Genomic DNA, 10471 nt, shown 5'->3' with positions numbered 1-10471 from the left:
AGCATCCTGTCTGATCACCTGGATCCATTCATGTCCATTGTGCTTCCCAACGGACTTGGGCAATTCCAGCATGACAATGCGACACCCCACATGTCCATAATTGCTACAGAGTGGTTCAAGGACCACTCTTCTGTGTTCAAACACTTCCGCTGGCCTCCAGCTCCCCAGACACGAACATTATTGAGCATATCTGAGATACCTTGCAACGTGCTGTTCAGAAGAGATCTCCACCTCCTCGTACTCGTACGGATTTATGGACAGCCCTGTAGGATTCATGGTTTCAGTTCCCTCCAACACTACTTCAGACGTTAGTCGAGTCAATGCCACGTCGTGTTGCGGCACTTATGTGTGCTCGCGGGGGCCCTACACGATATTAGGCAGGTGTGGCAGTTTCTTTGGCTCTTCAGTTCAAAATGTGATGGCCGTAGAAGCTAAATCCGAGTCGTTCATTTAAAGTGACAGTAAACTTGACCGCCCCTCAGTATCCTGTTGGGCCATTTTCACAAACTGGTGACACTGTAGGATGCAGATGTTTCTGGAAAAATTGTTTTCTTCCGTGTAGGGCTACTGCATGCTCTAATTCAGAAAAAAATGAAAAATAATGATAATTAAAAAAACTGATAGTTATATCCGTATTTTTGCTTGATTGTTATCAGTAGTCTCATCGAGCTATCCTTTCCAGTATTGTTCTTACGATGAGAAAGAGTGTCTTTAAGTCAACTTCATAAGATACATAAATGACTGAGTGAAAGCTAGAGTCTATCCATAAAAGGTAATGTCATGCTTATGGCATCACAAAGAGGGTGTTGTATTGTACCAACGGCTCCTATAGGTGTGTACCTCACAGCTGGCTTTTGTTGTCGACAATTGAGATGCGTTGTGATCGTAGTCGAATAAACAGGACAAACTGAACTGCATCACGTGGTGCTACTGCACGGTAACACCTGCCCGCGCTCCGCTAATTTGACAAAAGAAGCTATCCGTGAGCTTTATTGGAAAGTCATCTCTCACTGCGCTTAATCTATTTCCTGCCCTCACATATTTACCTTGTTCTCGCCTTATCGGAAGAAAATTCATTTCCGGGTGAAAATGCCCTTCAAACTGGACTTGACGACGCATCTAACAACGAAACTGTACAGTTTTACAGGCGTGGAATCGACAACCTTCCTGATCGTTATTATGCTGTGTTTGACAATGGTTATCGGTTTTGGTCAATAAAACAACGAAAAACTCTATAAGATATCCCCTGTACTAATACCAAAAATTACAATCTTTTAGACGAAAGTCTAATACAAGTATCTTCAATGCGAGCGTTTTCAAAACTTCATAAATTAGTATGGTAAGATGCACTTCTGATATCGAAACAACCTGTGCTTGCATGCAGCCCTGCCTCACACTCAAGCAGAATAGCAGGACTACCGTGAAAGTACGCTAATCTGTCAGCAGGAGAAGTCGCATAAAGAAATCCACTCAACAAATTGTTCAGTTCTATGCACTTATCGAACAAACTACAGGGTGTTTCAAAAATGACCGGTATATTTGAAACGGCAATAAAAACTAAACGAGCAGCGATAGAAATACACCGTTTGTTGCAATATGCATGGGACAACAGTACATTTTCAGGCAGACAAACTTTCGAAATTACAGTAGTTACAATTTTCAACAACAGATGGCGCTGCGGTCTGGGAAACTCTATAGTACGATATTTTCCACATATCCACCATGCGTAGCAATAATATGGCGTAGTCTCTAAATGAAATTACCCGAAACCTTTGACAACGTGTCTGGCGGAATGGCTTCACATGCAGATGAGATGTACTGCTTCAGCTGTTCAATTGTTTCTGGATTCTGGCGGTACACCTGGTCTTTCAAGTGTCCCCACAGAAAGAAGTCACAGGGGTTCATGTCTGGCGAATAGGGAGGCCAATCCACGCCGCCTCCTGTATGTTTCGAATAGCCCAAAGCAATCACACGATCATCGAAATATTCATTCAGGAAATTAAAGACGTCGGCCGTGCGATGTGGCCGGGCACCATCTTGCATAAACCACGAGGTGTTCGCAGTGTCGTCTAAGGCAGTTTGTACCGCCACAAATTCACGAAGAATGTCCAGATAGCGTGATGCAGTAATCGTTTCGGATCTGAAAAATGGGCCAATGATTCCTTTGGAAGAAATGGCGGCCCAGACCAGTACTTTTTGAGGATACAGGGACGATGGGACTGCAACATGGGGCTTTTTGGTTCCCCATATGCGCCAGTTCTGTTTATTGACGAAGCCGTCCAGGTAAAAATGAGCTTCGTCAGTAAACCAAATGCTGCCCACATGCATATCGCCGTCATCAATCCTGTGCACTATATCGTTAGCGAATGTCTCTCGTGCAGCAATGGTAGCGGCGCTGAGGGGTTGCCGCGTTTGAATTTTGTATGGATAGAGGTGCAAACTCTGGCGCATGAGATGATACGTGGACGTTGGCGTCATTTGGACTGCAGCTGCAACACGGCGAACGGAAACCCGAGGCCGCTGTTGGATCACCTGCTGCACTAGCTGCGCGTTGCCCTCTGTGGTTGCCGTACGCGGTCGCCCTACCTTTCCAGCACGTTCATCCGGCACATTCCCAGTCCGTTGAAATTTTTCAAACAGATCCTTTATTGTATCGCTTTTCGGTCCTTTGGTTACATTAAACCTCCGTTGAAAACGTCGTCTTATTGCAACAACACTGTGTTCTAGGCGGTGGAATTCCAACACCAGAAAAATCCTCTGTTCTAAGGAATAAACCATGTTGTCTACAGCACACTTGCACGTTGTGAACAGCACACGCTTACAGCAGAACGACGACGTACAGAATGGCGCACCCACAGACTGCGTTGTCTTCTATATCTTTCACATCACTTGCAGCGCCATCTGTTGTTGAAAATTGTAACTACTGTAATTTCGAAAGTTTGTCCGCCTGAAAATGTACTGTTGTCCCAAGCATATTGCAACAAACGGTGTATTTCTATCGCTGCTCGTTTAGGTTTTATTGCCGTTTCAAATATACCGGTCATTTTTGAAACACCCTGTATATATATACGCAAAACACTAAAAATTATGTCAGCAGAAGCAAAAAAATGCAGTCGTTAGCAAGTATGTTACTTTTTAATTTCATCGCTTTTCGTATTCGTTATCTACAGAGCACTAACTCAAGGTTGTAGAAAGATTTGTTAAAGAGAATATTTTCTTAAGATTTCCTTAATGATTTTCTATGTGGGTGCTTGTATCTTGGTCAGAGAAGAGGTAAAAAGCTGATGAAGTATACTGGGTCTCATGTGAGATTGCAACTGACAGTTATGACAGTTTTCCCTGCACATAGCAGCTACACTGCCATTCAGGTAAGAAGCGCCACTGTCGCCGAGTTGAAATTTAAAAAGTGCCAAATAAGAGCTACTCTAGTGGCACATTTTGCGGCTGATGTAAGACGAGATCTAACTACGAATATGGTCCATCATAGCCAGCGCCCGTACGTTGGCTCCCCAATGTAAATGGAAATGCCGTGTGGTTAGGGCGTCCCGTCGGGTAGACCGTTCGCCTGGTGCAAGTCTTTCGAGTTGACGCCACTTCGTCGACCTGCGAATCGATGGTGGTGAAGTGATGATGATAAGGACAACACAACACCCTGTCCCTGAGTGGAGAAAATCTCCGACCCAGCTGGGAACCGAACCCGCGCCATTAGGTATGACATTCAGTCACAATGACCACTCATCTACAAGGGGCGGACGGCGCCCAACGTTACCTGACCAAAGTCCTCTGGATTTTTCCTTCTGGAGCCATCTGAAAAGTTCTGTGAGTGATAATGGCCGCACCAAAGGAATTGTAAGGTGGTCCCCACCCCCCTCCCCCCGCCCCCGGCCGCCCCAGGGCGCAAGCAAAGTAGGGCTACAAAAACAAGAAAGAAAGATGATTGAAGAACTAAGCGGGAGAGGTATGTGAATTCTATTCTTCATGTTCCTATCTTCTGCGTACCGGTAGAAACCTTTCCCTCGGCTCATGGACGAGTGAGAAGCAAAGGTAGATAACATTCCATCGGATTTTCTAAAATCATTGGCTGAAGTGGGATCCAAATGACTATTCAAGTTGGTTTGTAAATCTATGAGACTGGCGACGTACCACCAGACTTCCGGGAAAATATCGTCCACGCAATTTCGAAGATAAAAGGGGCAGATTATTGCGAAAACTATCGTACAGTCAGCTTAACAGCTCAGTCATCCAAGCTGCTGATAAGAGTAATGTACAGAGAACGGAAAAGAAAACTGAGGCTCTATTAGATGATCAGTTTGGCGTTAGGAAAGGAGAAGTCACCACTGAGGCAGTTCTGACGTTGCGCATGATTATGGAAACATGACTGACGAAAAATCCAGACATCTTCATAGGATTCGTCGACCTAGAAATATCGTTTGACAATGTAAAACGGAGCAAGATGTTCGAAATTTAGAGGAAAATAGGAGTAAGCTTTAGGGGGAAAAATGGTTCAAATGGCTCTGAGCACTATGGGACTTAACTTCTGAGGTCATCAGTCCCCTAGAACTTAGAAATACTTAAACATAACTAACCTAAGGACATCACACACATCCATGCCCGAGGCAGTATTCGAACCTGCGACCATAGCGGTCGCGCGGTTCCAGACTGTAGCGCCTAGAGCCGTTCGGCCACTCCGGCCGACGTTCTGGGAAAAGAAGGGTTATATGCAATCTGTAGAAGAACGGAGAGGAAACAATAAGACTGGAAGACCAAGAACGAAACGCTTGCATTAAAAAGGGTGCAAGACTGGGATGCAGTCTTTCGCCATTGCTGTTCGTGTACACATCGAAGAAGCAGTGACGAAATAAAAGAAAGTTTCTAGAGAGGGATTAAAATTCGTAGTGAAAGGATATCAGTGATAAGACTCACTGATAACACTGCTATCCTCAGTGTTTTCGTGAAGCAATTGCTAGGTTTGGTGCCCTCGTGAGAATTTGATGTCCACTTAGATTGCAGCCGCATTTTTTTTCTTGTGCTACACTCATAGCTGCCTCCAGCCTGTGTTACTAATTTGAGTACAGCTGATATACGCTAAGTAATATTTGTGCATGTGCCATTGGGCTCGCCTTCATTACTATGCCACTCTTTTTTTTCCTGTTTATTCGGTGGTAGCCATTGGCGATGCTGCATTAGAAACCCATACAATGTACTTTACGGTAAGCTTGCTCTGGGTGTATACATTAGCAAAATATTGTAGGGCCTTTTCTAATACTGCGTGGTTTCAGGTGTACTACGAAATATTTTGTATACTGCAACAAACGGCACAGGGAACTTGCACTTTTTTTTTCCTTTATTGAATTTCGATTCCCCCCCGAAGGGGGTGGGCTGGCAGCAGCTTAGTATGCCGCTCATCAGCCTACAGACTTTGTTTGAGTAAGATGAAGAGAACATATAATAAAAAAAGGCGATAAAATCGGAGACTTAAATAGTAACAGGGATAAAAAATTGTGGAACTTAAAACATAGAACAAAGGGGTGATGATACTAATAAAATACATACGAAGCAGACAGGTAAAATATTAGACAGACAATTAAAAAAACACGGTGACAGTCTGGTTTCTGTTCGCAAAAGACATAAAAGTCACACCCAGCGACAGCATGCTTTCTGTTCGCAACACTAGAAAGACGAACAACACTGAACCTTCACTGGAACACTGCACTAAAAAGTTGGCACATGTGACATACCACAGCTGAGAGCAGGTGGGGGGAAACTGGACAGATGATGGAAAAGTAAAAAAGGGGGGAAGCAGAGGAAAAGCGTAGGGGGGAGGGGGAAGAGGAGCCAATGGAGGATGAGGACTCATAAGAGGGGTGGGGGGTGCTGGGCAGACGCGACAGGGAGTGAGGAAGGCAGAGGAGGGGAATACAAAAGGACTCGGGGGGGAGAAGGGAGGCAGGGAGAGGTTTGGTGCGGAGAAAACACAGGATGGAAGGGGGGGGGGGGAAGAGGGAGCCCAGGGAAAGGAAGGAGGAAAGGGGGGCGGGTGAGGATCAGAGTTGATAGGAGGGATAGGTGGAGGGAGAGAGGGGATCATCCGAGAGGGGGACTTGAGAAAGAAGATGAAGGATGTAAAGGTGGAGGGTAGGGGGGACACAACAGTGAAGGCATGGCAGGGCGTGGGGACGGGAGAGGAGTGGAGCAACCAGGGGGTGAGGGGGATCAAGGTGGCGGGAGGTGTAGAGTATGCGGATATATTCGAGGAACAGGAGTAGATGGGGGAAAGGAATGAGGTCATAGAGGATCCACGTGGGGGGCGGGAGGCGTATACGGAAGGCGAGGCAGAGTGCATGACGCTCAAGGATCTGGAGGGACTCATAGAATTTGGGGGAGGGCAGATATCCAGGCGGAACTGGTGGAAGTTGCACGAGCATTGCAAAAGGGAAGGAATCGTTTCTTATAATTTTGGTTGAGAATAATGAATTTTTAATTTTGATCTGGCTGCCATATGAAATACGCAGAACTATGGCTTTCACCATGTTGGCAGGCCACATGCCTGAAGCTTGTACTAGAATTCGTCTCAATAACCCGTGGAACCAGGTCCTCCAAATATGTTTTACGCACAGTCCGCCGCCTCCCTAAACGTTCGTCTGTCTGAAAGGTCCCATGATTCTACAATCGCCCAAAAAGGGCTTGAAATGTTCTAAGATGTGGCTGGTGTCTGTGAGGATACTAGTTTTGGTATAGCCGTGCTGTCTCTCGACCGTTTCCATCTGCTCGGTCATACACAAACGCCATCTCAGCTTATTCCCAACACGAATACCGAAGGAGCCTGCTGCTTACAGTAGGCTACGTCAATGACACAATATGCAACACAAGGAACACGCAGTACGTGGCCACAGGAATTTTCATTCGTCAGTGCCATCTACCGTAGCCGTGTGCCGTGTTAGACGGTAACGTTACATTGGCTTTAGTCTCTGTCGATGCTGAGGTGATCCCTCTGACTGAAGTGAGGCTTTATCTGTGTCAGCATAGCGGTAGAAGGGCAGTTAGTGACTTGGAACAGTGACGGCGAGTAAGCAACAGTGCGCGTTTCGATGTATGCACCATCGCGCAGTCAACTTGTTTACTTGGCCCCTGACGGAAGGCGCTGTGCTCTGTATTGCTGGATGTCGTCGTCGTGTATATTGTCACGAGCGTACTGAGTACTGAAGTTTGTGAACGATAAGACGGGTATAAATTGTGTATCTTAAACGGCGTTTGAGGACTAGTGCTTTCACGTACTGTGTAATGATCACTGTGTCTCAGGTTGTGGCTTCTTCCTGTCAAGTACTGTACTTTTGGGATTACAAGTGTTCGATCCCGCCCATCTGCTTTGACCCATGGCGTCATCAATATGGCGGAAATGGCTACTCTAAGGTCTCCAATATGGCGCCTATGACGCAACTACATACACACGGCAACAAACATGAAATTACATATAAATAAGACATCTCCCTCCAAAAATACAATCGAACTAACGGGACAACCGCGGAAACTGGGGGTTTCAGGGTGGGGACGAGCTAAATATAATGGCAAAAAAACATACCATGATCCCAAAACACATAAAATGATGAAAAAAGAAAAACAAAATTACAACATTCCGCTACACCAACAATATCTACAGGAATCTGACACTTATCTTGACCTATAAAGGTCACACATCCAACAGCAACAAAGCTGACGATACCAAAGCACAGACACCTGCAACTAAAACTACGAACATTGGAATAGGTCATTTCCCTTGACCTATATAGATCAACTACAACTATTGATACAAAAAAAACCAACACCTACAACTACGAACAATAAAAGCAAAACCACAACACCTCAAAAATCCAAAATCCAAACATCCTTATGTAAATTAAAACTCATTCAATTCACCGTAAATATACAAAATATCATAACTTGAGAAGAAGAGACCCTAAAAAACAATTCTTACCACCAACAAATTCCGGCGCGGTGAGCTAGGTCGGCCACCCCAACTGCCCCCTCCCCCCCCTCACATACACACAAATACACACAGACACACACCGTCACCACCACATGTACCCGTCCCTGCTCCGAGACGTCGGAACTCTGGTCAACCTCAAGTTCTTGCGATAAATACTACCCTTCACAATCTCAGCTATCATTCAAAATAACTGGATGAATTTAATAGTGGACAACATGTCCTCCCCCATCTCCGACCGCGACACTGCACAGTTGTACTTCATCGTCATATCCATACCTAACAACAGAAGACACACATAAATTAAACGCCTTACTGCACCACAAACAGCAAACCAATAACACCTAACGAAAACGCCAAACAAGTAAACAAAAAAATTAATTGATAACTCAACGAAAAAACTTTCAAGCTTTACGTTTGGAACTATAAACACTGCCAATGACTTCACACATCCAACAGCAAAGCTCAAATGGTCCCAATACAACACATTACACTCAGCACATACACACACACCACTAGAGAGCACCATTTAACACAACAAGACGACTTCTACAAACAGAACCAACTCATAAACTCCGCACCATAGTGGCGTCACACACCACAACACCCTTACGTCACGGGTCAAAGTAGACGGTTGGAACCGGATGCTTTCATTGAACCCATTCTTTTACTTGCTGTGCTCTACTCATAGCTGCTTCAATGTGTGTTACTAATTTGAGTAAAGTTAATGAACGCTGCCTTAACTGCTATTTGTGCATGTGCCATCTGGCTCGCCTTCATTACCGTGGCATTCATTTATTCCCTATTTACTCAGTGGTAGCCATCGCTGGTGTTGCACTAGAAACACACACAATGTACTTGCTCGATTCCGCTGATTTATGATAAGCTTGCTATGGGCGAATACATTAGTGAGATATTGTAGGGCCTTTTCTAATACCGAGGGGTTTCAGATGTACTATGAGATATTTTGTATACTGTAACGAACGGCACCGGTAGATTGCACGAGCATTGAAAAAGAGAGGGAATCGTTTGTGATACTTTTGGTTGATAATAATAATTTTTAATGTTGATCTGGCTGCCAGATGAAGTAGCCAGAGTTTTCTCTGTACTTGTTGGTGTTCTGAGTAAAACTGGTGTAATATTGTAACGTATGAAGATCTGTTTGGTAATACGTATGATTGCTTGTTTTATGGTGGTGTTTTAAAATTCCGACCTTAGTAGAATTAACAGCTCTATAATTAAGTTACCGAAAGCTTGGGACTTATGAATACTCAGGTGTTTGTAGTGTAATTTCAATTCAGACAACCTACTTTATGCTCTTGTGAGTAACTGTTTATTGCTTTCAACTAATTTTTAATTCGGTCAACTTCTTTGCTGTCGGATCAATAATTGTTTTAAGAGAAGTTTAATAATCTTGAGCCACTGCTGGTTTGAATAATCATGTTTCAGCACAACAGGTTTGTTCTTATGAGTTGTCTGACGTTGAAACGCAATTGTTATATGTAACACATATTGAAGATTGCTAAGTTGTGAAATTTTTAAATAAATTTGTTTATGTAATGCATCTGTGACACAGTCAATCGTTTCCACTCTTTGCAATGGATCCCAAAGCTTCTCCACAATATAGTGTTGTAATGTCACCCCCAATAGCTTGTGTGGCCAGTGCAAGCGACAGTGCTCGGTATTTATGAAGTGAATATTTTTCAAGAAATTGCTTTTAAGCTCATATGTGAGAGATGAGAAAAGACTTATTATTATATTATGACTTATTATTATATTGTGACTTATTATTATATTGTGAAATGTCTCACAATAATATGCCTTATTATTTTTATAACCTGTTTTCTACAAAGAATTATCATATAAGAAAACATAATGCTACTAAAAGAATTTATTGGCATTGTACTGTCGTTGTATTTCTTCCTTCTCCTATTGTTCTCTATGATATGTGAATCGTATGAGATCGAAGAGAAGCTGAGCTCTGTTCGTTTAAATATTGTAAAAGGTAGTCATAACTGATCAAAAGAAAAATAAAACGTACAATTTACTAAATGGAATTCTAGTGTACGGACTTATATTTGTAACTAGACACCTTCTATGAACGTTTAAGTTTTGTGTCCGCAGCAGTCCACACTGTGCTTTGTCTGCCGCCATTACGTGAGCGGATGGAGCGGCAATTTAAAACTGCTTAAATAATCAGACATTAATTATTTCGATCAATATTACAATATTTGAAATCCAGGGACAAGAACCCACAGGAATTTATTATTTTTCTATTCTAACAATGTAAATAGTGTAAAATTCAGTAGAACAATCTTAGACTTTACGTAAATGAAATAATTTTTTGGCTGGTGCTAAGGTTAATTTTTCTCAGAATAATTTATCAGTGACTTTAATTAAAAATATTTACGACACCAGTGTTGTTATGGGTATAGATTGTGGTGTGATATACCGAGTGATCAAAAAGTCAGTATAAATTTGAAAACTGAA

This window comes from Schistocerca cancellata, chromosome 5 (genome assembly GCF_023864275.1).
Source record: "Schistocerca cancellata isolate TAMUIC-IGC-003103 chromosome 5, iqSchCanc2.1, whole genome shotgun sequence".
NCBI lineage: Eukaryota > Metazoa > Arthropoda > Insecta > Orthoptera > Acrididae > Schistocerca > Schistocerca cancellata.
The sequence above is the reverse complement of the archived record's forward strand: the minus strand, read 5'-3'. Positions refer to the sequence as shown.